The 27,168-nt window shown below is 41.4% G+C and overlaps 1 protein-coding gene and 1 long non-coding RNA gene across 13 annotated transcripts in view; one reads left to right on the forward strand and one right to left on the reverse strand.

The window, feature by feature from the left end:
• SUGCT (succinyl-CoA:glutarate-CoA transferase) overlaps nucleotides 1-27,168 on the reverse strand; it is a 792,254-nt gene that overhangs the window by 288,475 nt on the left and 476,611 nt on the right. The window lies entirely within an intron of this gene.
• On the forward strand, nucleotides 787-7,118 carry LOC309631938. The gene is made up of 2 exons (XR_014246654.1): nucleotides 787-976; nucleotides 1,043-7,118. It is a non-coding gene; the product is annotated as an uncharacterized lncRNA (long non-coding RNA).

Below are 27,168 nucleotides of genomic sequence, written 5' to 3' on the forward strand. Positions count from 1 at the left end.
TAATTAAAAAGTAAACAAACGGAAGCAATAACATCGACCGGGTCTATACCTTTATGAAACAGGGCAGTGATTCTTTGCTGCAGTATTGGAGAGACCCTGGTATGCTAATGTTTTGCCATTGTTTGGACATGACGCTGAAGTTTTATTAATGTCACTTAAAGTACTAAAGTCTTCCTGTTTTCTATGTATGGAAACCAAGACTACTGCTCATGTGAGATTTTTGGTCATAAATTTGAAGTGAGTCTGGTCAGTGAAGTTGCATGTTTTTTCACTAGCAATGTTCAGCTTCACAGATACAGGTGTGACATAAGTAGACAGCTGGATTTAACCAGACTTGGGGTTTTGCCAGTCAAATACAATGAAAGGAGAGAGAAGTAAGGAACATGAGATTGCAAGAAATGTCATACTGCTGGGCAATGGAATCCTGCCAGTAGGCAGAGAAGGGAAGGCACAAGGAACATAAGGAACAGGTGAAAAGAGACACAGTAGAGATGAGTGGGAGAGTTCTTAGGCAGAACTGAGGGAGTGAGCTAGAAACACAGGAGGTGATGGTCATTCTGGGTTGTTTTTATGAAATCAAGTTTTCTGAGGTGGTACAACCTCTAGGATATCACTGCCTGAGTGAGCTGCCAACAGGCGGTGGTAGAGATCATGGAAGCCAAAGAGATCAAAGAACAGAGAACCCTGCATGTTGTTTGAATTATCTGCTTGGATGTGGAAACTGCTAAAAATAAAAGGAAAAGTGGTCACGACCCACTTGGGTCATTGACCCAAATGACTTGGGTCAATGACCCAAATGCTGACATCTTCAATAGGTAAGAGGGGCCAGGAGGCCAACAGATAACAGAAAGGGTTCAGGGTAATAAAGTCTGATGACATGCATGTCAAAGACAGAAGAGGGAAAGACAATTTAGAAGCAGAAGACAGAGAAAGGTGATACCTACCTGGACTTCTAGCCCAGATATGTGTGGAGTAGGCAGAAATCAGAGCTGAAATATAATATAATCAGGCAGAAATCAGAGCTGAAATATAATATAATCAGGCAGAAATCAGAGCTATCATTGGACAGGTCTTGGAAGAGAGGCAGTGTGCTCAGGAGACAGCCAGGTTGGGTTATAGTCAGAGCAAGAAGGGGAAGGGAACTTTCCAAGCAAAGGCTGAGGCTGTGGGGAAGTTGATGACGCGAGATCACGATGGGGAAGTCAGGAGAGTGAGGGAGCAGAGCGTGGCAAGCTGGACGAGACTGAGACGGTCACAGGGCAGTGGGAGAGGTGGAAGGTGGGGAGCTCTGAAGGAGACTGAGGACGTGAGGGCTGATGGGACCGGTCTTGGGTGTGTGCACTCAGTGACAGGCAAGCCCGGGAGGCCTTGTGGCTGCTAGATATTACAGCCCAGGGAATGTGGTCCAATACCTACAGGGAGGGGCTCTTTCCCAGAACATCTGGCTGTGCTCTCCTCATGGGTATCCCGCTTCACACGTGTGCCACGTTAGATCTGTGAATGCCGTCCTATGACAGCAATGACTAGCTGTCTACCAAAGGTTCATACTCTCCTTTCTTATTGCAGCTTCCTAACCTGGGACTACATGTCCCAGATACCTCCCCTCACCCCAACCCTGTGAAATTAGATGGAGGCATGAATTAGGTGTAGCTAAGTTCTGGACAATATGAACAGGAGTGATGCATGTCACTTCAGGCCTGACCCACAAATACTTCTTTCCCGTGCTTTCAGTCTTATCCCATTCACTGGCTGGACGTAAAGGTCATGGTGACACTGCTGGCCTCCTATTAAATACGGCAGGGCCTTTCTCAGCCTGAAGGACTATACACAGCAAGTCTTCTGATCAGGAGACTTTACGTGAGAACAACATAAACTTATGTTGAATAAGCCCCTAAAATTTCAGGGTTTATTTACTACAGCAGCTATTGTTACTTTGACCAATATGTATCTATCATGTGTCTCATAATTGGACCCAGAGACCTCTTCAAAAATTTACTAAGATGCAGTGTCTCTACCACGCACCAACCATGACCCCATACCCCCTCCCTAGCTCATGTAAGGAGAGGACTAAGAAAAGGCGGGAGGTGAATGCTGGTTTTATGAGGAGCACAGCATATCTAGGGAGAAGGAGAGACAGGTATGCCCCACACCCAAAGCCAAGCGAGAAAAAAGTAAATATGTGAGGTGATGGATGTGTGAATTAATTCAACGGTGGGAATCCTTTCACAATGTGCGTGTATATATATATATATATATATATCTCTCTCAAATCGTCATGTTGTACACTTTAAATATATTACAACTTTATTTGTCAATTATACCCCAATAAAGCTCAAAAAAATATAAGATATCTGCCTCTGCTATTCCTCCTGCCTGACCCCAACAGATAAGGATCTAAGTCTAGAAGAGGGTGGGAAGAAGGTAAATCAGAGCCAGGTAAATCACACCCTTCCACTCTAAAGGAGAAGTCTAGCCTGTGACAGGAGAAAGACAAGGCTTTAAATTGAGTATGGCGTTAGACTAATATTTAAAAAACTGGAAATGTCTGGAGTCATTCCAATATGATGTTAAGAGATGGGAAAGTAGGAGAGGGGTCCAACATAACAGCTGGTAAAAATCAAGACCATTTTTTGTTTCCATCTCAATGAGTTGAGATTCCTCAATATAGAGGTGATACATCATATAGTCATTCTGACTTGTAACTATTCAGAGGTTGATACAGAAATACCATATAGAAGGAATATGTAGAAGTCAATAGATAGAAATGTATGCGTTAACTGAAGACTTGATACATACTAATAGAGGGACAATGTGTTTGACTGCCATTTGGGGCTTTAGAGTTTTGAATAGTGGTGTTGTTGTGCTACTTACCTGTGTAAGTGTAGGTAAGTGTAGGTGTAGGTCACTGGGTTTGTTGTCAATAGACCGAGGATCTCATCCCAGCTCTATCACTTAAGAGCTACAAGAGCTTTACAAGTCACCTATCCTCTTTGACCTTAGTTCCTTCCTCTGGAAAACGGGGATTATGAAAATCTACTTCATGAGATTACTAATTAAAATGTACTAGGGCCTAATTGAACAATTGATATAGAATATGCAGTCCTGAGAGACACTTAAAGCAGAATTTGATAACTGGACATTTATATAAATGGTAGGATAGTTTTTATTCTGACCTTGTTGTCAATGTCAAATATAGCACAGATACAGTACTGACATAGTACTACCATGACCAAATTATTCCTGGGCTGACAACAACAAAGGAAATGGTCCCTTCCTGACTCAGCAAAGGGGAGAAAAAGCATGATACACACACACACACACACACACACACACACACACACACAAGTCTATAACAGTTATACATATACATGTAACTATTTCCATGGAAAATTGATTTATAGCTTTAAAGAAAAAAATAGCCTTAAGACCATGTGACCCCTAATGCATCCTTTCCCTAAAGCCATAAACACACCTCTGGTTATCCCATCCAACAAAAATATACCACAGCAGGTGGAGTCACAAAGAAGTAAATGGTTTCAATCTTTTCATTCATTTTAGTCTATTCCCTCAACAAAAACTTCAACCTGCAGGTGCATGCAGCATACTTCTGCAATGACAAGAGCAGCGTATCTTTGTAACCGGGGCTTCGCCTAATGATGTGTGAACTGAATGTTAACTGCAGCAAAATGACTCCAAGCCAAGAAAGCCCCAGTCGAGGGTCTCGCCTGGAAGAGGGGCTAAGCCACAGGAACACACCAGAGTAGGGTTGCATCTTTGGTCCCTGGGAGATCATCATTCCTTTCCTTACCTGCACGTTCTAATGTTTTGAGGGCAGTGTGTGAATTAAATTGGAATTTTCAGTTTGCAGACATTCCTCACTTGAGGGTCCAAATTTGATTTCAGGCTGGAAACGAGCATCTAAATGAGTTTGAGAAAGGAGTAGGTTTTAAGAAAAGTCAAACCAGTGAAAGTAAAACACTAACCAGTTATCGTAGGGAAGCAGTTTCACATCTGGAACTGGTTATACGTGGAACAGAAGGAAGAGTTTTCTTAGGACAGTTGGTTTAATTATATTTTTAAAACAAGAAAGAGTAACCTAGGAATTCCAGCTCATCTCAAATGCAAACAGGTCTCCTCGAGCTAGTGAATATATCTGTTTATCATTTCAATGAGAATCATGAGTACTCTATCCATAAGAGGTTTCTATCAGCTGTTGATCAACAAAGGCAAATTTTCAAATGGCCCTGTGAGGTGCACAATTTGTCTGGGAGTTTTTGTGTAATAGGGTCAAATCTAGGTGTTCAGACATCTTGTCTCTTTTAAAAATGAAAAGATGCTGTGAGCAGAAGCATGGTTTTGGCATCAGACTGACCTGGATTTTAATTTTATTAGCTGTGTGACTTTGGGAATGTTACTTAATCTATCTTTATCTTTTCCTTATCTGGGAAATGGGAATAATTCCTATCTTGAAGAGATCTCTGTTCTGGTTATTACATTAAATCATAAAGCATATGTGAAACACCTAATGATTATGGGACTACGTGGCTATAAAAAGTATTCCACAAAAGTTAACTCCCTTGACTCTCCCTTTCTCTCTTTCCTCTGTCCTTTATTAACTTATTTTTCTAAAAGCGATACATTTTTGGCAAATACAATGAGACAGGAGGTCACATGTTCCCTATGACTTAAAATTTCAGTAGCATAGCACAAAAGAATACAAGAAATGAAACACACACATAGATTTCAAAGTATTTGCCTTTGGATATCTCAGAAAAGTTTATCACTGTAGTGAAAGGCATTTCATGGAATGTATCTCCTGACATGTATTTTTATGACTGTAGCAAATTGTACCTTTATGCTTTCTCCGCTGCTTACCCCCAACCCACCAAAAATTGTCCATAGTGGCATATTACAATTTTTGATTCACCAAAATCAAGGCAATCACAGGGCCCTGGGGTTACAATACATCTTGGAACTGCCTTTGTAATCCATCTCTTTCGAACATTCGGGGTTACCAGGGGACAAGTTGGCAAACGAATACTTTGCCCAGCGTGGAGGACAGAATTCTGCCTTGCAATGAAGAAGTTTAGTGTAGCTAAGAAAGATGCTGAAAAGCAACGTTTTGCTCCCAAGGAGCAGGTTATGACCTTTCAAATGAAACTCAGCCAGAACATTTATATCACACTAACACCAGTGAATGGAAAAGAGAGAAAGGTCAAGGATATAATCATATTTGTGAAGGCATCGTGACATGGGTCATTTTTATCGCCTTTCCCTTAAGTTTTTCTGAGGTTGATACTACATTTCATGAAATTAATAGTAATCTTGAATCCCTTCTATTTTCCCCACTTGAGTCCAGGTGCAGGAGCAACGAGGATGAGTTCGGGGACTGAGAGTGGCCCGGTGCTGCTGCTGGGACCAAGGAGATCAGGGTGACAAGTAAAGATGATTTCAAAAACACCAGATGCTACCGACCCAAAGTGGTGGAACAATGCATCCGAATTATCAAAAGAAAAGAGAGATGTTTGTCCACGTTTTTAAACCCCTAAGGACAGTTCTGAGGCACTTAGACTCGGTCTTTGTGTGTATGAGGCACAGAGTGCAGGACGAGATAGAGTCGATACTTAAATGACATGCGAGAGAAGGGAGCCGCTTGATGTGGTTGAGCATTTGCTCTCCTTACACTCTGTTCTGTTTATAAACATTCCAGCTATGTGAATAATAAAGAGCCAAGCCCAGGGCTTTGTCATCCCTCCATGATCTTTCTGGTACCAAAGGGGCTCCGGAGGAGGTGTTGAGTTTTTGTGTGCTAAAGCTTGTCAAGGGCACATCAAAATGTAATAACGAAATCAACTACCAGACAGATTGGATGGCAGATTTTGGCAGCTAACAGGGAGCTTTCTCGTTATAGGACGTGCAAGCTTGTGGGTTGCAATGCAATTAGAAATGAATTTTTTTCTTCTTTGCCTGAGCTCTTCTTATACTTCTCATTCTCATAAGTGACAACAGCAAAAGACTACTTCTCACTCCCTAATGTACTCTATCCATCTCCGTGTTGCTGAAGTGACTGGTATCTTAGCATCAAATTTTAAAACATCAAATCAGTGTTCTTCAGTGTTTAAGAGACTGTGATACTTCAAGGAAAAGTCAGGGATATACTGCTTAAACTAATTCTCTTGAATTTTTTCTGTTGGTGCAAAATATCCTTTTGGTACTTGTTGTAATTGTGGTGGTGGTGGTTATAACCATATGTCTCCAGTAGGAAAGCAAGATCTTTGTTTCTTAACAGCTGACGTGTACTTGCTACTGTGTCACACAGGAGTCCATAATACTGTTAGTGACAACTAAATCATTTCCACAGAAGCTAATTATAGCATTCGGGAAGGGAAAAGCAACACTAATTTTCTGCCACTTAATAGTCAGATTTCATGTGAAACAACCGAGTGAACCAGGTCAACCTGCTTTTCAGAGGTTAAAAGTGAGACACCCAAAGTGGTAAAGTGTTTCCCCCGAGATTTATAGCCTAGCTGGGCCAACATTAGGAATACATGCAACTGATCGGTGACTCCCAGATTATCCTGGTTGTTGAAACCATAAACAATCCTGGAAAGGAGTGGAATAGGAGCTGAAGGTGAGGAGAAAGGAGAGAAGTGATTGAATTCAGCCTTTTAAATAGGCTCAGGGACTGTCCATTCATGAGTCAGCTACCATCTTAAGCCATTGAGCCCAACAGGAAGGTTGATGTATCCAACGGTTACAAAGAGGAGATGTAGAGAACAAATGTATGGACACCAAGTGGGGGGAAGGGGGGGTAGGATGAATTGGGAGACTGGGATTGACATGTATACACTATTGATACTATGTATAAAATAGATAAACTAATCAGAACCTACTATATAGCACAGGGAACTCTACTCAGTGCTCTGTGGTGACCTAAATGGGAAGGAAATCCAAAAAAGAGGGGATATAGGTATACGTATAGCTGATTCACTTTCCTGTACAGTAGAAACTAACACAATATTGGTAAGCAACTATACTCCAATAAAAATTTATAAAAAAAAAAAAGAAAGAGGAGGTAATGGACAATAAAGTCACAATGCAGTTTATGTTTGTTTTTTTTTTTTAAACAGGATAAGAGGTTTCAATTTTATTCAACAACAACAACAAAACCTCAAGAATTGGATAGTAAATCCTTAAGAGATAAGAGTAACTAAAGAGAGGAACTAGCCCCCCATATTTATCACTCTTTTTATTTTACTGGGAGCGAGAGGAAATTTATTTACATATCCGAGATTTCTCTGAATCAGCAACAATTTTTTAATGCATTTAATATGTACCGGGTGCTATACCAGTTTCTGGGATTACAGAGGTAAACTAGAAACTTCCTCTGTCCAGCCACGATCAAGTAAAAGTAATTAGGAGATAGAGGTGCCGAAACCAACTCATGCACATAGATGGAATTATCATGTCTCCTCTTCATGGAAACAAAGCTGGAGCTGAGTCTTGAACAAGCATTTTCAAGACAAACTTGAATGAAAGGACATAATAAGCAGAGGGAAGAACACCAGTCAAAGCAAAGAGGGTTGGAGGACAGCATGAGGAATGAGGCTGGAGACTCGGGCAGATATGAGATTTTGAAGAAGATCAAATATTCCGTGACAAGGAGTCTGGATAGAAAGGACATTCAGGGGCTTTAAGAAGGGGATGACATGATCTATGCCTTTTATTAAGAGCTTTAGGCAGCACTGTAGCAAACACATTGAAGAGGCTAGTAGTATTATATCAATACAGATTTTTCTTTCAAAACTATGTTTGGTAGCAGCCACTAGTGCAATTCCCCTAACTTATTTCCATGAAAACACAGCAAAAGTAAAAATACACCTAAAACCAGTATCAAGAGACAATGTCCAAATCTAAGAAAACAGGAAATAATTAGAAGATAGTCGAGCTAGAGTGAGATATGCCTATCTCCCTAACATCTCCCCAATATTCTATTTCAGCCAGAGACTGAAAACCAGAAAGCCATGGTAGTAAACATAGGGGGAGAAGGTCTAGAGGTAGAATAGTAAATTTCAGAACACAGGTATAGACACAACTCTGGGATCACAAATGTTATAGTGTTTCATGTATTTAATCAATTCATAAAACCAGAAAAAGAAGGCAGGGAAGAAGCAGTTGTTCCTTCAATGGGACACGGGTTCATTATAAGTTAAGCCTGTTATGAAATGGGAGACAAATACATAAACCTGCCCTCCATGTGCACAACTAAGAAATCAATTTGGTCTCAGGGTATATAAAGGAAATTTTAGTTGTCTTGTTCACTGAAAAATACTGAGTCATGACCCTTGTTTGAAAATAAGTGAGAGGAAGACCAATATGGAGAAAATAATTTTCAGAAAAAGGGAGGAAAAAAATAGTACCCACGAGATAGGAAAGAACAAAACACTTCATAACATTGATTTCTAGGCTGAGAAGAAATTTCAAGAAAATGTTTGATTTCCTCAATGAAAGACAAGAAGACAACTATGAATAGGAACAAATAATCTTAAGGAAACAACAGGCTAAAATAAAAAGATAAAAGGACAAATTTAAAAGGGTAACAACAAAATGAAAAAATACTGCAAGGACACTAAAATCACATACTAAAATTAAAATAATATTTGAATTTGCACTGAGGGTAGGGCAGAAGCAATGACACAAAAAAACTCAAATAAATTATGTGGTGGTGGGCATTGAAGTTTTCTTAGTACAAAGGAAAACACCAAGCAGAAAGAAGGAAATGAGAGCTACAGATGATCAAAATTATAAAGCCAAGTTGAGGCTGAAAGGTGTTTCTGAAAAAAAGGATGAAATGAAAGAAAAGCAGCAATAATCAAAGATATAAGAGGATAAGGTTTCCTTGAGATGAAGAAAGACCTGTGTAACCAGATTGCAATGGGTGACAGTTTATAGTTCACAGGAAAACAGATGAAAAATTGCACGCCTAGGCACATCCTGATAACATTTTTAAAGGAAAAATTAGGTGACAAAAACTCCAAGTTCAGGAATACAAAGCAACAAATTCTGATCACTCTTAGCAATATCCTTTGCTATGTTAAATACCAAATGACACTGGAGGAACATCTAATTTATTGCTAATATTTGGTTAAAACATGTCCATGTAATCCCTGCTAACCATTTCTGCCAGAAACAGGTTATAAGAGGAAGCAGAACACTTCCCCCAGAAGCATATGCCCAACAGCAGTCTAAACCCTCAGCTTCCTGTAAAAGATCTCAGGTGATTCAAACTTCCTCAGAAGTATAATTTTAAAACATTATCTATGAGCAGAGAGCTAAAACCAAGATGTGGTAGGAAACCTCTAAGATGGCCTCTGATGGTCCCCATCTCCTGGTATATGTGCTTTTGTGAAATCGCCTCTTCTTGAACATAGATTGAATTTAATTATGCCTTTCCAATTCATTAAATGTGACAGAGGTAGCAGAATGATACCTCCAAGATTAAGTTACAAAAGACTTGGCTTCTGTCTTGGGATCTCTCATTTTCTCCCTCCCTGAGGACTCCTGCTGCGATGTTGTAACCTGCGCAGTTGAGAGGACCACTGGCAAGGAACTGAGACAGGCCACCAGCCAAGAGCCTATGAGAAATTCAGACCTTCAATCCAACAATTTATGAGGAAATCAACCCTGACAACAAAGCTCAGTCCCCCAGTAGCCTTCAGATGAGAATGCAGCCCTGACTAGCATGTCAACTGCAGTCTTGTGAAAGTCCTTGAGCTAGAGGCACCAATTAAACCATGCCCAGATTCCTGACACAAGAACTGAAATAAGAAATGATTGTTGTTTTAACACATTTTTGACCGGAGATGTATTATGGCCACAGGCGTTAGTTTCTGCAAAAGTCCCCTGGTCAATAAAGTGTTAAACCACAAAGTGTTGGGTAATTTGTTATGCAGCAGTAGATAACCAATATATAACAGGTTGATACTGAGTAAAGAATAAGGAGATAGAAAGTAAATCTTTGACTGGTCTCTGGGTCACTTCGTGTTCTGAAATTTCTACCACATGGCCTAGTTTTAAGTAACAGAAAATGAGTCTTGCTCTTGAGACAGGAGTCACCTCTGATCTAAGCAAGCACTTAATACAAGCCCATCAAGTCTCTGACCATGGGCTACACAGACTAATCCATCAATTAATACATCAATCAACCTATCTTTGATACTAAAATAAAATGTACAATAAAATCTTAAAATAGAAGATATAATTAATGTAGAACATCATAATCTAGGTCTAATCTAGGTCTAAATCTAATTAGGTCTAAAACCTCAGAATTTATTTGGAAGGCCTGATAGTACATTGGTAGAGAACGTAGCTCCAGGGGTAGAAGACTCTTGTTTGAGTGATGGAATCACTCCTATCCTGTCCTCCAGGAAGGATACCTAGTAACCTTGGGAAAATTCCATAATCTCTCAATGCTTCAGTCTCCTCACCTGTAAAGCAGAGATATGCTATTACATGTATAGCACTAGAGCATGTTACTTACTCAGTAAATGTGAGGTATTATCACTATATTTTAAGGGCTAACAATGGAAAAGGGAAAAAGTAAATTTGCTCAACACCTAATCTCAAGTATAGGCAACTCAAATACTGTTGTTTCAATCTGAATTCTGACAATTTGAAAAATGTAGGTCAAGAATGGTTTGGAAAAATGTAAAGGTAATAGAATATAGATATTTCAAAACACTGGAAAAGATATAAGCAAATAAAAAGACCCACCCCCCAAAAAAAATGTAGGACAGGAAGCATATAAAAACATCAAATAAATCAAAGACATTAGACTAAATATGTTAATGATAGTAACAAATGAAAATTAGATTAAGCCCTCCAACTTTTTTAAGGAAAATGTTTTTCAAATTCAGTCAAAAAAACAAAATATTACTACTGTATTCATTTCCTAGGGCTGCTGAAGTAAATTCCTACAAACTGGGTGCCTTACAACAACAGAAGTGCATTCCGTCACAGTTCTGGAGGCCAGCACAGGGTGAGCACTGTCTAGAAAGAGTCCACCCTTGCGTCTCTCTAGTTTCTGGTGGTTGCCTGCACTCCTCGGCCTCCCTGTCTTGTAGTTGCAGCTCCCTGATCCCTGCCCCCATCTCCAGGTGGCCATCTTTCCTCTGTGTGTGTGACTCTGTTTCTAAATCTCTCTCTCCTCATAAGGACACTAATCATTAAATTTAGGACCAACCCTAATCTAGTATGACTTCATCTTAACTCTAGTATGTCTAAAGATCTTATTTCCAAAGGAGGTCACATTCACAAGTACCAAGGGTTAGGAATTCAACATATCTTTTAGGGGACAGTTCAACCCAGAGCACCAATGTGCTATTTACAAGAGCACACCTAAAAGTAATCAGAAACAATTAGAAGATGTGACAATAAGGAGATAGTCAAATTAGCATATATTTATATAATCAAATATTTAAAACCTACTAAATATGCAAATATTTTCTCCCATTCTGGGGGTTGTCTTAGTTACAAAACATAAACAGACTCACAGACTTAGAGAAGGAATTTATGGTTACCAGGGGGTAAGGGTGGGGGAGGAGGGATAGGTAGGGAGTCTGGGATTGACAGGTACACACGGCTATATTTAAAATGGATAACCAACAAGGACCTACTGTACAGCACAGGGAACTCTGCTCAATATTACGTAACAACCTAAATGGGAAAAGAACTTGAAAAAGAATAGATACATGTATATGTATAACCGAATCACTTTGCTGTACATCTGAAACTAACACAACATTGTTAATCAACTATACTCCAAAATAAAATTAAAAGTTAAAAAAAAAACCTACTAAAAATCAGATTATGGAAGAATAATTAATATGTGAGAAAATGTTAGTGATATGATATAAAGTATATTAAAATATAAATAGATAGTTAAGTAGGTAAAGAGATATAATAACTTCAAATCATCTATGCACATGTATACACAGAAAAATACCTTAGAGGAAATACACTAAGATATTAATAGTGGTAAACATTGGTTGGTAGGATGAGAGGTAATTTTTTTATCACCTTCATAATTTGCTATACTTTCAATATTTTCTTACAGTTAGAATAATTTTTTTAGACTTTCATAATCTGTTTTTCTTTTTATCAGGAAAAGTAAAGTATATTTTTCATAACCATCTTCAGATGGTTGTGGATATGCTTGCGTGTTTTTTGAAGGAATTTAATGAACCTCCAGGACTGGATGGGATGTGGAGTGGTTGTAAATTTACAAGCAATGTTAAGATCACACAGCAAATAACCTGGGTTTACAGTCAGAATATAGTACTTCCTGGCAGTATGAACGTGGGCAAATAACCTAACCTCTCTGCGTCTCAGAGTCCTAACCTCTAAGCTGGAAATAGAATAGGACGTTATTTAGGACATCAGAACATTATTTTAGCAAAGTTTTTCCTAATATATTCAACAAAAATGACAGGTCAGTGGCTTTCTAGCTACAATTCGGCCAGCAATTTCATAAGGTATATCTGATAGTGTTAGTAGGAATAGAAGTGGTGGTAGTAATACTGAATCTTCTAAATAGTCCACATGTATATCCTAACTGAGTGTATTTCCCTAAAATGCAGTATGATGACTTTAATGACACACAAGACATAGAGGTCCTAAAGCGATTGTACAGTTCCCCCTGCCCCTCCCCTAGCAAACACACAGGTTAAGTCGGATGCATTTCCCAGTATTATTTGATATCCTTCAAGTGCCTTGATCTTACAATGATTTAATGTTACAGACTTTCAGCCCCCAGTGAAATGGGCCACAGAAGGTGCTTGAAGGCCCTGATATTACCAGTTCCCGTCTGTTCCTGCCTTGCCCCGTCAAAGTGCGGGCGCTGAAGGCCTGGACCTCAGCCCCGCCCGGCCCGCTGAGCGGGGTGCTCGGAGCTCTTCCCGAAAGAGCAGGGCAGTCCGGCATGTGCCCCATGTGCCCACTGTACTAGCAGCGCAGAGGTGCTCAGTTTCTGAGTCAGCACCGCCACCTTCCTCGCCCTGACCCACACCGGGGTAAATAATTCAATCATGTAACAAACACTCACGGAATACAAGGACCTGTACTAGACACTGAACAAAATAGCACCTGCCCTCCTGGAGCCGAGTGAATTAAAGCGCTAAACGAATACAGAATTATGCATGGTGATGAGCAGCACGAAGGAAATAACAGGGTGCAAAGAAAGGGGAAAAAAAACAGAAAGAGGTGACCCAGTTAGACTGGGGAAGAGGGAAGGCCTCTTGAAGGAGGTGACAATGAAATAAAAACCTCAATGATGACAGGAACAACCTAGGCAAGGTGTTGGGGCCGGGAGAGGTTAGGGAATGTTGGATCAGGGTCCTGAATGGGAAAGCAACAGACGAGTTCAAATAATAGAAATGAAACCAGCGTAGCGGTGCAGGGGAAGGAGGAAAGATATGGGTACGGGTTAGATAAACAGAGGCCAGATCTCGCAGAGTTTGGTCTCGTGGCGCACAGTAAGAAATACATTTTGATTCTGTTTTGACAGTAAGAAGAAGACACTGATAGGTTTTAAGCAAAGGAACAACAGTTAAACAGTTATTCAAATTATATTTTTATAAGATTGACTGCTTTCCGGAATATAGAGAGAAAATAGAAAGGAGTGGAAATGGGAGACCAATAAAGAGACTAAGTTCCGTATGAAGTGTAATTAAGCCTTCAACTAGTGTGATGGCAAAGAGATGGATGCATTTGAGCTTTAGGCTGGGCAACAAATGACAGAGCTTGCTATTCCTTTGTATATTGGGAAAAGGAAGGAACCAATGGTCACTGCTGGATTCTTGCTTGAGCAAAATGGCTGGATGGTAGGGCCATTGACTGAGAGGAGGACAGACTTGGAGAAAATCTTCTTGGGGGGCTGGTGGTGATGGAGTTGAAAATAGGGATGACAGCTGAGTTTTCCAAATGTGATATTTGAAATACCTGGAAACCTAGTATCCAAAGGGAAATGAAGGAGGCAGTTAGACATACACATCTAGAACTGAAAGGTGGGGTCTGAGCTCAAGATGAAAACGTGAAAGCTGGTCCGTGTCAGAACTGCCCAGACCTTGGGCGACAGTTCCCACCTCGACCAGAGCCTTGGCCTGAATGCCAGCTTGGTGGCCTGGGGAACTGACCTCCCACCCACTCCTCCTCACCGAGGTGGAGGCCCTGCAGCCAACTGAGGTCCACCCTTGGATCCCGCTGGGTTTCCCCTCATGCAGACTGAACTGACCTAGAGACGCCCTGCCAGGATTCCAGACCCCAGATCTGCCTCCTCTGATCTGGATCCAGCCTGGACCGCACCACATGCCTGCGCTTTATCAGGGGCTTGCATTTTAAATGAGGCGGTGGAAAGGCAGTGCCTCTCGGCAGGAGATAAATCACAGTGTTTGAGGGACGTGAGGGTGGGAAAAATCTTGGGATGGATGGTCTCCTTTGTGTTCCACGGAACAGATGTACGCTCACACGGTGTGAATGGAGGGGTGTACGAGAAACGTAGTCCTGAGAGTATTTCTTTTCTTGCCCACATAGTCCCTGGCCCTCTGTGCACAGCTGGCCCCCCCACACCACACAGCAACCAGGAGAGAGAAGAGAGCCACGGTCAACAGCACCAGGCCCTGGAGTTCCTTTAGGACCATCTTCTCCCTTGCCGTCTAGATCAACGACTCCCTGTCTTGCTGACCAGCTCCCTGAGGGTGGGAAGGGCATTTTGGGCAGAGCCCATAGGAGGGAAGGCACAGAGTTGAGACACAGCCTGTGTGGGAGCCTCAGTGTCCCTCTACACTAAAGTATGTGCTGACTTGGTGACTTAGATGGAAAGGAGCAGGACATAGCATGTGGCAGCAACTGTGGCCAGAACAAGGTTGACTCACATCGGTTCCAATGCATTAAAAAGCCCTGTGTCATTCTGACTGGTGTGAGGTGATACCTCACTGTAGTTTTGATTTGCATTTCTCTAATGATTAGTGATGTTGAGCATCCTTTCATGTGTTTGTTGGCAATCTGTATAGCTTCTTTGGAGAAATGTCTATTTAGGTCTTCTGCCCATTTTTGGATTGGATTGTTTGTTTTTTTGATACTGAGCTGCATGAGCTGCTTGTAAATTTTGGAGGTTAATCCTTTGTTGGTTGCTCCGTTTGCAAATATTTTCTCCCATTCTGAGGGTTGTCTTTTCGTCTTGTTCATGGTTTCCTTTGCTGTGCAAAAGGTTTTAAGTTCCATTAGGTCCCATTTGTTTATTTTTGTTTTTATTTCCATTTCTCTAGGAGGTGGGTCAAAAAGGATCTTGCTGTGATTTATGTCATAGAGTGTTCTACCTATGTTTTCCTCTAAGAGTTTTATAGTGTCTGTCCTTACATTTAGGTCTTTAATCTATTTTGAGTTTATTTTTGTGTATGGTGTAGGGAGTGTTCTAATTTCATTCTTTTACATGTAGCTGTCCAGTGTTCCCAGCACCACTTATTGAAGAGGCTGTCTTTTCTCCATTGTATATCCTTGCCTCCTTTATCAAAGATAAGGTGACCATATGTGCGTGGGTTTATCTCTGGGCTTTCTATTCTGTTCCATTGATGTATATTTCTGTTTTTGTGCCAGTACCATACTGTCTGGATTACTGTATCTACCAACAATAAATGCTGGAGAGGGTGTGGAGAAAAGGGAACCCTCTTGTGCTGTTGGTGGGAATATAAATTGACACAGCCACTATGGAGAACAGTATGGAGGTTCCTTAAAAAACTAACAGTAGAACTACCATACAACCCAGCAATCCCACTTTTGGGCATATACCCCGAGAAAACCATAATTCAAAAAGAGTCATGTACCACAATGTTCACTGCAGCTCTGTTCACAATAACCAGGACATGGAAGCAACCTAAGTGTCCACTGACCAATGAATGGATAAAGAAGACGTGGCACATATATACGATGGAATATTACTCAGCCATAAAATGAAATGAAATTGAGTTATTTGTAGTGAGGTGGGTGGACCCAGAGACTGTCATACAGAGTAAAGTAAGTCAGAAAGAGAAAAACAAATACCGTATGCTAACACATATATATGGAAGCTAAAAAAAAAAAAAAAAAGTTCTGAAGAACCTAGGGGCAAGACAGCAATAGAGATGCAGATGTAGAGAATGGACTTGAGGACACAGGGAGGGGGAAGGGTAAGCTGGGATGAAGTGAGAGAGTGGCATGGACATATATACAGTACCAAATGTAAAATAGCTAGTGGGAAGCAGCCGCATAGCACAGGGAGATGAGCTTGGTGCTTTGTGACCACCTAGAGGGGTGGGATAGGGAGGGTGGGAGGGAGACACAAGAGGGAAGGGATATGGAGATATATGAATATGTATAGCTGATTCACTTTGTTATACAGCAGAAGCTAACACACCATTGTAAAGCAATTATACTCCAATAAAGGTGTTAAAAAAAAAAAAAAAAAGCCCTGCGCCCACTGGTTCTCTCAGCGGGAGTAAATTTCACATGCCCATGGGAATGGAACACTGGAAGGAGGCAGGAAGAGGAGATGGGCAGGAGAAGCATTTTGAAATGTATCATGCCACAAGCAGTGGAGACAAGCTGAGACAGCAGCCCAGCAGCAGTGCAGCTGAGGAAAGGCGTAGGATCTCCCTTCCCCCTGGACCCAGGTGCAGAGATGAAGATGGACCCACAAAGGGACCCTCGTGGACACCACGAACCAGTGTGAGAAGGGCAAGTCGCGGTGAGGGCAAGCGCCTACGGAGTCTGCCCCAGAGGGAAGTAAAGAGACAAAGGAACGAACGGCAGAGGCTTCCTCCTGGACCTGCAAACTTCATGCCAGGCGGCACAGTTCCCTGATAGCTTGCAACTGGCAGGCACATCTGCTTGTGACGGAACAGAGAAAGGGATCCTGAGATGAAAGGGTTCCGCATGTCTGAGCACAGAACACGGTGCTTGAGCCAGTTGCTCTTGTCAACCAAGACTGAACTCCCTGCTTTCTGGTAAAGACCAGATCCACCTATGATAGTTCACCAGGCTGTGAATTAAAGTGAACTGCAAGCAATGTGAAGAAAAGCAAGGCACCAGGACAGAAGAGTGCAATCAGTAACGAGACTGGCTTATTAATCCAATGCGCAATTATTGTGCACCAGGTGTAGGCACAGCCCAGAACAAAAGAGGCAGTAAGTAAGGAGGGAAGAGGCGCATAGCAGGACAGGTTCTTAATCTAGACATGGAAGCCACTGCTCTACAGGTCAAGAGATTGGTGGGGCAGTGGGGAGATGCGCTCTCTACCTGGGAAATCTAGAATTAACGGCCAAGGAATAGGACGTAGTTTGTTGGAGTTTCTCCAAGGAAATTTCCTCCATCTCCCGTCACTCCTACAGTTTCAGAGAAATGGATACAGGAGTCATACCAGGATCGGTCTGTCAGCTTTATTACCAGTAAAGCTGCGTCAGAAACCGTGGCTAGTACCTGAGGTCACAGTCAGGCACCCATCCCAAACTGCAGGTTTTCCCCACACCCATCCCAAACTGCAGGTTTTCCCCACACCCATCCCAAACTGCAGGCTTTCCCCACACCCATCCCAAACTGCAGGTTTTGCCCAATGCAGGGTCACAGACTACCCCATCCGGTTGCCACAAGGGGCAAAGAACAAGCCTCGCCTGTAAGCAGACTGGGCTGACAGCAAGAAAACCCAGGGGGGCTGAGCCACACGAAGTCAGTGACTCTCCCCTAGTCAGGCAATCAAATAAGTCCCCCTCTCCTTCGGGAGGGGGCTGGAAGGAAGGCTGAAAGTTTCCTCCCTTCCCAGTATTTCCAGAAGGACAGATGTTTCTATTTTATGGGCCTCAGTAGGGATGCCTGGAAAAAGGAAGAAAATTACTCTCCTTGCATGGTACTGGCATATACTGTCAGGTTGTACATTTTGATATTTAGGGGAAAAATTCTAATTCCTCAGTGAGCTAGAAGAAGGCCTAAAGATCACTTGGTCCAGTGGTCTTCAAATTTTTTTTTTTTTCTTTTAGTTGCTGAACTCTTTCTTCGAATATAAGACACAAAAGACAGAGCTGCTCTGGCTGAAAGGTAAGAGGTGTGGAAAACCCAGGCTGGACCAATGAGCATGGCCCACCCTCCCCAGCAGCCGTCCGAAGGTAACTCAAGAGGATCCCTGGGACTTCCCGCTACAGCTTCTAAACCTCTGAAATGGGTCACTATGCTAGCAAAACGCTCACCAGAGGAGTCACATGACTGCCCAAACTGTGCAGCTGAGTCAGTGGTGGAGATGGAGCTGCTAGAATCCATCATGGTATCCTGCACCTCGACCAGGGCTCGCAGATAACACAGAGAGTTTCAACTCACGTGGAAGCGATCCTTATTAGTACTGGTCTCATTTCTTTTTCTACTACCGTACGTCTCATCTACGAAGGTCCACTGGTCTTAGCAGAGTTCACACTGAACACTGCCATTGCTGCTGATAGAGATCTTTACCAAAGGGTACATAATCATCATCAGGATGATTCAACTGAAGGAAACTGGATCAAAGGAGCTTCTGGGGTGACCGCCAGCACTATAGTTTGAATGCGTCTTTCTGTCTCTCCTTCCCAGAAGGGACCAGTCAACAAAGATAACAGATGTTTGTCACAATAGACAGCTGCTGGTTAGAACTGACTGTCCCCATTGTAACCCTGGCCCTCCATGAGAAAGGGGTGGTGAAGGGGGTATTTCCAAACCAGAAGGATAAAACCTATTTGGCTAGTGAAGACAGAATTAGGTTGAATCATGAAATCAAGTGAAATGAAAACATTGAATCATATATGTTTTTATAAATTATAAATGGCTAAATATTGGCCCTATTATGTGTTTCAACCTGTATTTCACTGGCCGGATCCCCAACCAACTTGGACCTCCCAGTATTCCAGGCAATAGGCTCTGGTCCATGTTCATCCCTGATTCTACTTCTTAACTTAGGACCAGGACCAGAAACAATGGTGCGGCCTTTGATGTTAGGTTACGTGTGTTCTGCCAGGGACAACGGCGCATGTCAGAGGCACTCTCTCATGCCCTCCCTCTCCCTAACACTGGTTCCTGCCCATCCCCCCCTTTCCCCTGACCCTCAGTTCATGCCCACACACCTGCATCATACAGAGATTGCACTGAGACCACCAACTGATTTCACACCAATTACTGAATGCTTACAATGCAGAGCAACTTTCACTACTGTTAGAGGTCACAGAAGAGCCAGGAACCAGGGTTAGAATCTCTGCATTTGATCACTTACCCTTCCCCAGAACATTCTCAAAAGTACGTAAGGACATACTTATTTCTATGATCCCTCTCTTAATTATATCCAGGGCATAATCCCTGCAAAGCACATGCACGGTTTAACAAGCCGCTCTGTGAGCGTCAGGGGAAATCACATCATCACATGTTAGCAAGCCAGAATATCACTATTACTAAACTTACTTTACAAAACAAAGTGGGGGTAAAAACCAGGGGAAGGGAACTTCGAACATCAAACAGGATTGATGGGCTTATCATCATTGCGCTACATTACAGGGTGACCTCGGCAGACTGGAAATTGGGTTACATCAACAAACCTTTCACTTTAAAGTGTGAGATGAAAGAGTACCTCCCCTCACATTTGCAGTATTACTGGCTCAGGTTTAAAGAAAGTATGCAGCCAGGTACGCGTGTCACATTTCAATCTGTGATATTGACATGGATGTGAAAACCCAAGCCTTTGAAACTGAGCCTTTCATATGTCGAACAAAAACCTGAAACGCACTCTGCTGCAAAGACCTGAAGGAGAGAGAAGGTAAGATGATAAAGGGGAAACCTTTACACATGAAACATTTCTGAATTCTCCTGCCATGGGCCGTAACTCAAGTCTGCTAATGTAGAGCTTAGTTCAGATAATTGACGTTGGTTTGTTTGGTTTTCTTCAATATCAAGGCTTACCTGCCCTGTAAAGATTCCAAAAAGTCAGCGATGTGTGGCCAAAGTAAGGAAAATTATTTAACAGAACCAGCCTTCCTTAAGATCAATTCAATTATAGTCCCTGAGTGCCACCCACCCAATAAGTACCATCTTGTCGTTTATTGGTTTAGCTAAACTGGTTTCTACAGTGTTGCCTCAGCAAACCCCCAAGCAAGCAGTGAAGAGCTCATATAACTGTATGCAAGCTTCACTAACCCTCTGCCAATGATCTCTGTATTTTTTTCTACGGTATTCCAAAAGGAAAACGTCTCTGCCTTGTACTTTTAAGTGTTTTACTAGTATTGTATTTTTGACCTAGAGGTTAACAGATACCAAGCCATATAGCACATCCTCTGGCTTAATCAATAGGTACATATATAGGAAACAGAGGAAATACAGACAGAGGATGTCCTAACTTCCCATAAATCATTTTAAGCAAGGTCCTAAATTCTGCCCAATCATGACCTTCAGGTTAAGGTACAGGAAGGGTTAACAGATATATCACAAAGAGCATTTGAACTCCTTGTAAACAGGAATGAAAGGCGATCTCCTAATAGGTGATGATGCAAAACAACAGTAAAACACAAAGATGCCCTAATATTTTTAAAACCTTGAAAACATCTCCAGCCCCAGGTCCTTCCTTGGCTTCCGGCCAAGGGAACAGAACCCCAGGATGCATTACCCTTTCTAATTCTTCATAGTCTGCTTCATTTGGCAAAGGGCCTAAACCTAACCACAACAGTTAAAAAGAAAGGCTTACATTCTACTATAAAATATACAAATCATGAAATGTATACAACTAACAAAAACAGTCTCAGTACTACTTGATGAGAGGAATTTTGTGTGGGTTTTTTTTTTTTTTTTTTAATTTGGCATTCCAGTAATGTGAAACCACTGTTTAAGGTAGAAAATCATTTTTCAATCTCAGGAAACATCGTTACTAACTGCCAAAAGTCAATCCATATAATAAGAACTATTTGCTAATGCTGAACACCTGCATTTTTATAGATAGCCTCTCAGGACAGCTGTAGCCAAGTCTTCGAGTCTACTGATACAGCAGCTGAGCAAAAATACAAAATTTGTAGATAAGAATGCTTGCTGAATTAGCCATGCATGCACCTCTACTAAGTCTGGTGTATTTATTGGTGGACTCCGATAGTCATTAGATACAATAAAGAACATACAAAATACGTCCAGGATGAGGACTCCAGCTGCTAAAAGCTTACGTCTTGAGGTGGTAGGATACACAAATCAAAACATACTAAAGGCATAAACATATATCATGCTTATGGAAGCCATGTGTAAATATTTATTTCACTTCCCATGGTTAGTTTTAGCTTTTTTGGTTTCACTGTTTGATTTTCTGACTTACTAGGTATAATGGAAGAAGACAGCCACCAGAAGTTGGAAGCAAGGGTTCATTAAGAAGGTGCAGGGCTTCCCTGGTGGCGCAGTGGTTCAGAATCCGCTTGCCAATGCAGGGGACACGGGTTCGAGCCCTGGTCCGGGAAGATCCCACATGCCGCGGAGCAACTAAGCCCGTGCACCACAACTACTGAGCCTGTGCTCTAGAGCCTGCAAGCCACAGCTACTGAGCCCATGTGCCACAACTACTGAAGCCCGCGCACCTAGAGCCCGTGCTCTGCAACAAGAGAAGCCACCGTGATGAGAAGCCCACGCACTGCAATGAAGAGAACCTTCCCGCTCGCCGCAACTAGAGAAAGCCGGCGCACAGTAACGAAGACCCAATGCAGCCAAAAATAAATAAATAAAATAAATTTATAAAAAAAAAAAAAGAAGGTGCACGCATTGCTTTATATTCTTCTGAAATGAGGACTTTCTAGCAAGCATCTTAAGGAGAGTTTACACATTCTCACATACTTGTTCAAACACAGTGATGTTGAATCGTTACAGCTTTTTCACTGCAGTGGTCTCTTCTAACCAATAAAACAAGAACCAGAGAAAGAAGATTTTCATGTTATTATTACAAATAATAAAAACATTTATTCAGCACCTACTAAGAACCAGAAACGGAATGAAGTCCTTTATAAACACTGTCTTTAATTCTTACAGCATCTGTATCATGCTGCTGCTTTTGCCAACATTTAGTTAGCACTGACGTTTTGCCAGGCATTGTACTGGAAATGGAGTAGTTAGTAGAGTAGATGTGGTCCTGCCCTCACAATTTACAATCTTGCCAGGAAGACATACATACAAGGAGTACTAACAAGTGAAACTGGGGTTATTAAGGAGGAGTAGAGCATGCCAGGGAACGCAAGCTAAACCTGGCCAAACGGTACAAATTCTGAAAACTGCACCAGAAGGTTCAGAAAAAAACTTGCTGAGTAATCACATTCATCCCCAGAACTTTAAGTCAGCCCACTGTTCACTCAATTCAATCTTTATATCTTGACATTTCTATTTCAATAGGATACCATGCAGTCAGTTTTCTCTGGTTAACTGTGATTTCAGCATATTAGTAAGGTGAGAGGTACTGGAAGAGCTCTTAAATGCCAAGAAAAGAATAACTGACTTTTCTTTCCTTGGATTTCAACTTTTTCCAATGCCCTCCTCTCTAGCACACGTCCTACCTTTATCTCCAAAGCAATCTGTTATCCCCTCTCCCTTCACCCAACCATGACACTTTTATCTCCATCACCCTTCTCCAAGGTTCTCTTACACCCCAGGAACTGCATCCCTACTCCATCCTCTTCCTAATACACACCCCATTTTCCCTCCTCCCTTACTGACCTCTAGAGCACCTCTGCACACTGGGATTGAACAACTCCCAAAGGCAGAAAGGACAAATTCATATAATTCTCTGGTATTAGGTCCTTGCCTCACTTGAAGCAGAAAAGAACTTTTCTGGAAGCAGTCTAATGCAGCTTTCACCACGTTGGGACATGTGCTCAGTCATTTTGGTCTTAAGATTTTTCAAAAGCAGGCACCAGCAAAGTGCCAAGATTAACACAAAGTGCCAAACTAACCAGAGTTCTTCGACATGCACGTGATGGATGATCGATCACATGGGAGTGATCCAGTCGTAGCTTCTCCTACTCTCTTCTGTCGAGAAAGCATCACAGAATGCATGTGAGTAATGTTATTAAAGGGAAAACCTTGAACCTGCTTTTTTAAATAAACCGCTCTAAAATTTCACTTAGCTAGTAGTAACAATTATCTATGCTTACAACACACCTTACAACTAAGGCGTCGTGGTTACAAACCTGCCACCAAAAATAACTGCAAGAGGTTTGAAGACCAGGACTAGTTACCTTGCCTTCTAAAGACAACTGACTCTTACTTTTAAGGACATTTACTATATGATAGAGGTAAACTTCCAAAATAAAGACACACATCAGCTTTTTTTATGGCACATGATCTGAAGGCACGAGTAGGTCTGATAAAATATAACACATACGTGCAAGTACTTACCCCATAGCATTTCCTGAGAAATTCAAGCAGTATCACCACAAATAACAATAATGCTATCAAATACTTCTGAAAACTCCGAAACAAGTCAGAAGGAGGAATGCTATGAAACTGAGCCCAAAGTTTTCCTTTCCACATTGGCTGATTGTGTTCAATTTTACATCTACTAAACCCTTCCTTTTAAAGAATCTTCCGACCACTATATTGCATTCTCAAAGGAGTACATTTCATGCTGTTAGCATAATAATCAATTAGTTAGCAGGAGGATGTTATCACTGTTGTAAAACTAAGAAACCACAGAGGTAACATATTAGAACATTTGTTGGGGTCCTCAATTAGTGGCAAAACAGGAAGAAACCAAGCTCTGGCATTCCTAATAAAGAACCATCCCACTGCAATGGGGACAGCCGCTTTTCTAAGGGTAGTGAGCCATGTGCTGTGGTAGCTTACTAACTAAGGTCTGACATTAAGGAATTAACCACAAATATACCAGAAAGTCATTTCTGTTTCTGGGAATGGCCTAGGGTCTAGAGCCATACAAAAGATCCCAGGGCTGACTGCCCACCTCCATTCACTATTAAATACTTATTTTTCTATTACTTTTCAGAGGTGCTGGCTCCTATATCTCAGCCACGCTTCTCCTTAATACCAGACACTGAATTCAAATGTCTCAGTGGAGGTGCCGGTGTCACAAGCCTGTAAAGGTTCTGGGCCTGCTGTTCCCTGGGTGGCCAGTCTTGACACAGTGCTCACGGAGTCCCAGGGCAACTTTGTGAGTCATTGAGGCTATTTGGCTTTTCCTGCCCTTGATGAATAGAAAGAGGAAGCTGGGTTTAAAAAGTTGAAAATCTCCATTATAACTTCCCTGTTAGTGAGTTTTCCCTGGAGTGAGGCAAAATTTCACTCATCAAACATAAATGGAAAACGTGTGCTTCATCAGGCATCCTTACCTATTGTAAGTAGCTCCCCTGTTGGGTTGCTCACCAAATAAAATTGGAAAGAGCTTATTCCAAACTTCTCTAGATCTTATAGCCCAGTGCTAGCAAAAGTCAGCACTCCTTTCATTAGTAGTATTTGCCTTTGTGAAATCCCTGCCAGGAAAAGGAGGGGCTAGGAGTTTGTACCTTTCATGAATACTTTGGGGACATACATGTATTCAGAAGGAATATTTAAAATGCATTAAGACCAAAAGTCAGGCACTGATTAATTAGAATGGGTGCAGACTATGTTATTGTGGTGGTAAAATATACATAACGTAAAATTTACCCTTTTAACCATTTTAAGTGTACAATTCAGTGGCGTTGAGTACATTCACAATGTTGTGCAACCATCACTACTTTTTTTTTTTTTTTTTTATAGCTACTTTATTTATTTATTTTATTTTATTTTTTTTTGGCTGTGTTGGGTCTTCGGTTCATGCGAGGGCTTTCTCTAGTTGAGGCAAGTGGGGGCCACTCTTCATCGCGGTGCGGGGACCGCTCTTCATCGCGGTGCGCGGGCCTTTCACTATCGCGGCCCCTCCCATCGCGGGGCACAGGCTCCAGACGCGCAGGCTCAGTAGTTGTGGCTCACGGGCCCAGCTGCTCCGTGGCATGTGGGATCTTCCCAGACCAGGGCTCGAACCCGTGTCCCCTGCATTAGCAGGCGGATTCTCAACCACTGCGCCACCAGGGAAGCCCCCATCACTACTATTATTTCCAGAACTTTTTTAGCATCCCCAAAAGAAACTCTATAGCTCTTAAACAAAAACTCCCCATTCTCCCCTCACTCCCAGCCCCTGGTAATCTCTACTTTATTTTGTGTCTCTCCGAATTTGCCTACTCTATGTACCTCATATAAGGACTATAGGGGTTTTAATGTCTATCATTCTTTGATACTCCTGCTCATCAAAAGGTGAGTTAACTTGAATATGGATCTGCCTTAGTGACTCACTTCTAATTAACAGAATGAGTTAAAAGTGGCCTTGAGGAAACCATAATTCGAAAAGATACGTTCATCCCAATGTTCCCTGCAGCACTATTTACAATAGCGAGGACACGGAAGTAACCTAAATGTCCATCGACAGAGGAATGGATAAAGAAGATGTGGCACATATATACAATGGAATACTACTCAGCCATAAAAAAAGAAAAAAATAATGCCATTTGCAGCAACATGGATGGACCTAGAGATTGTCATACTGAGGGAAGTAGGTCAGACACAGAAAGACAAATATCATATGATATCGCTTATATGTGGAATCTAAAAAACAGGGTACAAATGAACTTATTTACAAAACATAAGTAGAGTCACAGATGTAGCAAACAAACTTATGGTTACCAGGGGATAAAGGGGCGCAGGGATAATTTGGGAGATTGTAATTGACATATACACAGTACTATATATAAAATAGGTAACTAATAAGAACCTACTGTATAGCACAGGGAACTCTACTGAATACTCTGTAATGGCCTATATGGGAAAAGAATCTAAAAAAAAAAGAGTGGATATATATATATGTATAACTGATTCACTTTGCTGTACACCTGAAACTAACACAGCATTGTACATCAACCATACTCCAATAAAAATTTAAATAAATAAATAAAAGTGGCCTTGGGTGACTTCAAGGCTAGGTCACAAAGACCATGCAGTTTCCACCTGGCTTCCTCTCTGTCTCTTACCCTTGGAATCCAGCTGCCATCCTCTGAAGAAGCCAAGCAGCCACATGGAAAGATTAAGTATAGGTATTCTGGCCATGGCCCCAGCTGAAGTCCCAGCCAATAGCCATCATCAACCACCAGACATGTGAGCGAGTCTTTAGATAATTCCAGCCCCCAGCTTTGGAGCCACCCCAGCTGACACCAAGTGAAACAGAGATAAGCTGGCTTCATCGAACCCTCCCCAAATTTCAGATTCATGAGAAAGATAAATGTTTTAATCATTCTATGTCACTAAATTTTGAGGTAGTTTGTCATGCAGCAATAGATAATTGAAATACCAACCAATCAGGGTCAGTGCTGGCCAGTAACATCACATAGGTGTATATCAGCTGAATATCAGTCCTCTAAGTCTCCCGTAAAATAGATCAAGCAAAAAAATCAGAAACCCACTCCAGGAATTCTTGGAGACAAGATGGCTTCAGAATATTCAATTAAATGAGTTCACAGTAACTTAGACCAAAGTTAAGGAAGGAAGGAATCAACAGTCTTGAATGAACTAGTGATACCTGAGTATCTGCACAATAGCTAGTAATATTCAAACCTTGGGAGAAAATTAGAAAATACTTAACTGAGCATTAGATATATTCATATTATTGATGGATACACATATTTATGAAAGAAAACATCAACGATGAGAGAAAACAGTGGATAGAAAACTAATCCACTGGCAAAATCAAAGTGTATTTCTCCTTGATAAGAAAACAAAATTCAGATTTTGGCTATTTTAATCACATGCCCCTTAACTTAATAAATACTGTTGACAAAAATAGGTTAATAGATGATCGTGGTGGCAGAAAGAGAGAGAATACAAACAAACTCTGTCCTGGCAACAATATGGCTAAATGAAAAAAATTAATGTTTCAAAATATTACTTCAACTTAAAGCTTCCATAAAATGTGTTTACAAGTAGACTTTTGTTGTTTTGTGTTAATTTAACCTGATTGGCACTCTGTGCTTTTTCTAGCTATGAACTCATGGCTTTCTTCAGTTCTAGAAAATTCTTAGCTGTTATCATCTGTTGTAT

Source organism: Balaenoptera borealis (genome assembly GCF_965194805.1).
Source record: "Balaenoptera borealis genome assembly, chromosome: 7".
Lineage (NCBI taxonomy): Eukaryota > Metazoa > Chordata > Mammalia > Artiodactyla > Balaenopteridae > Balaenoptera > Balaenoptera borealis.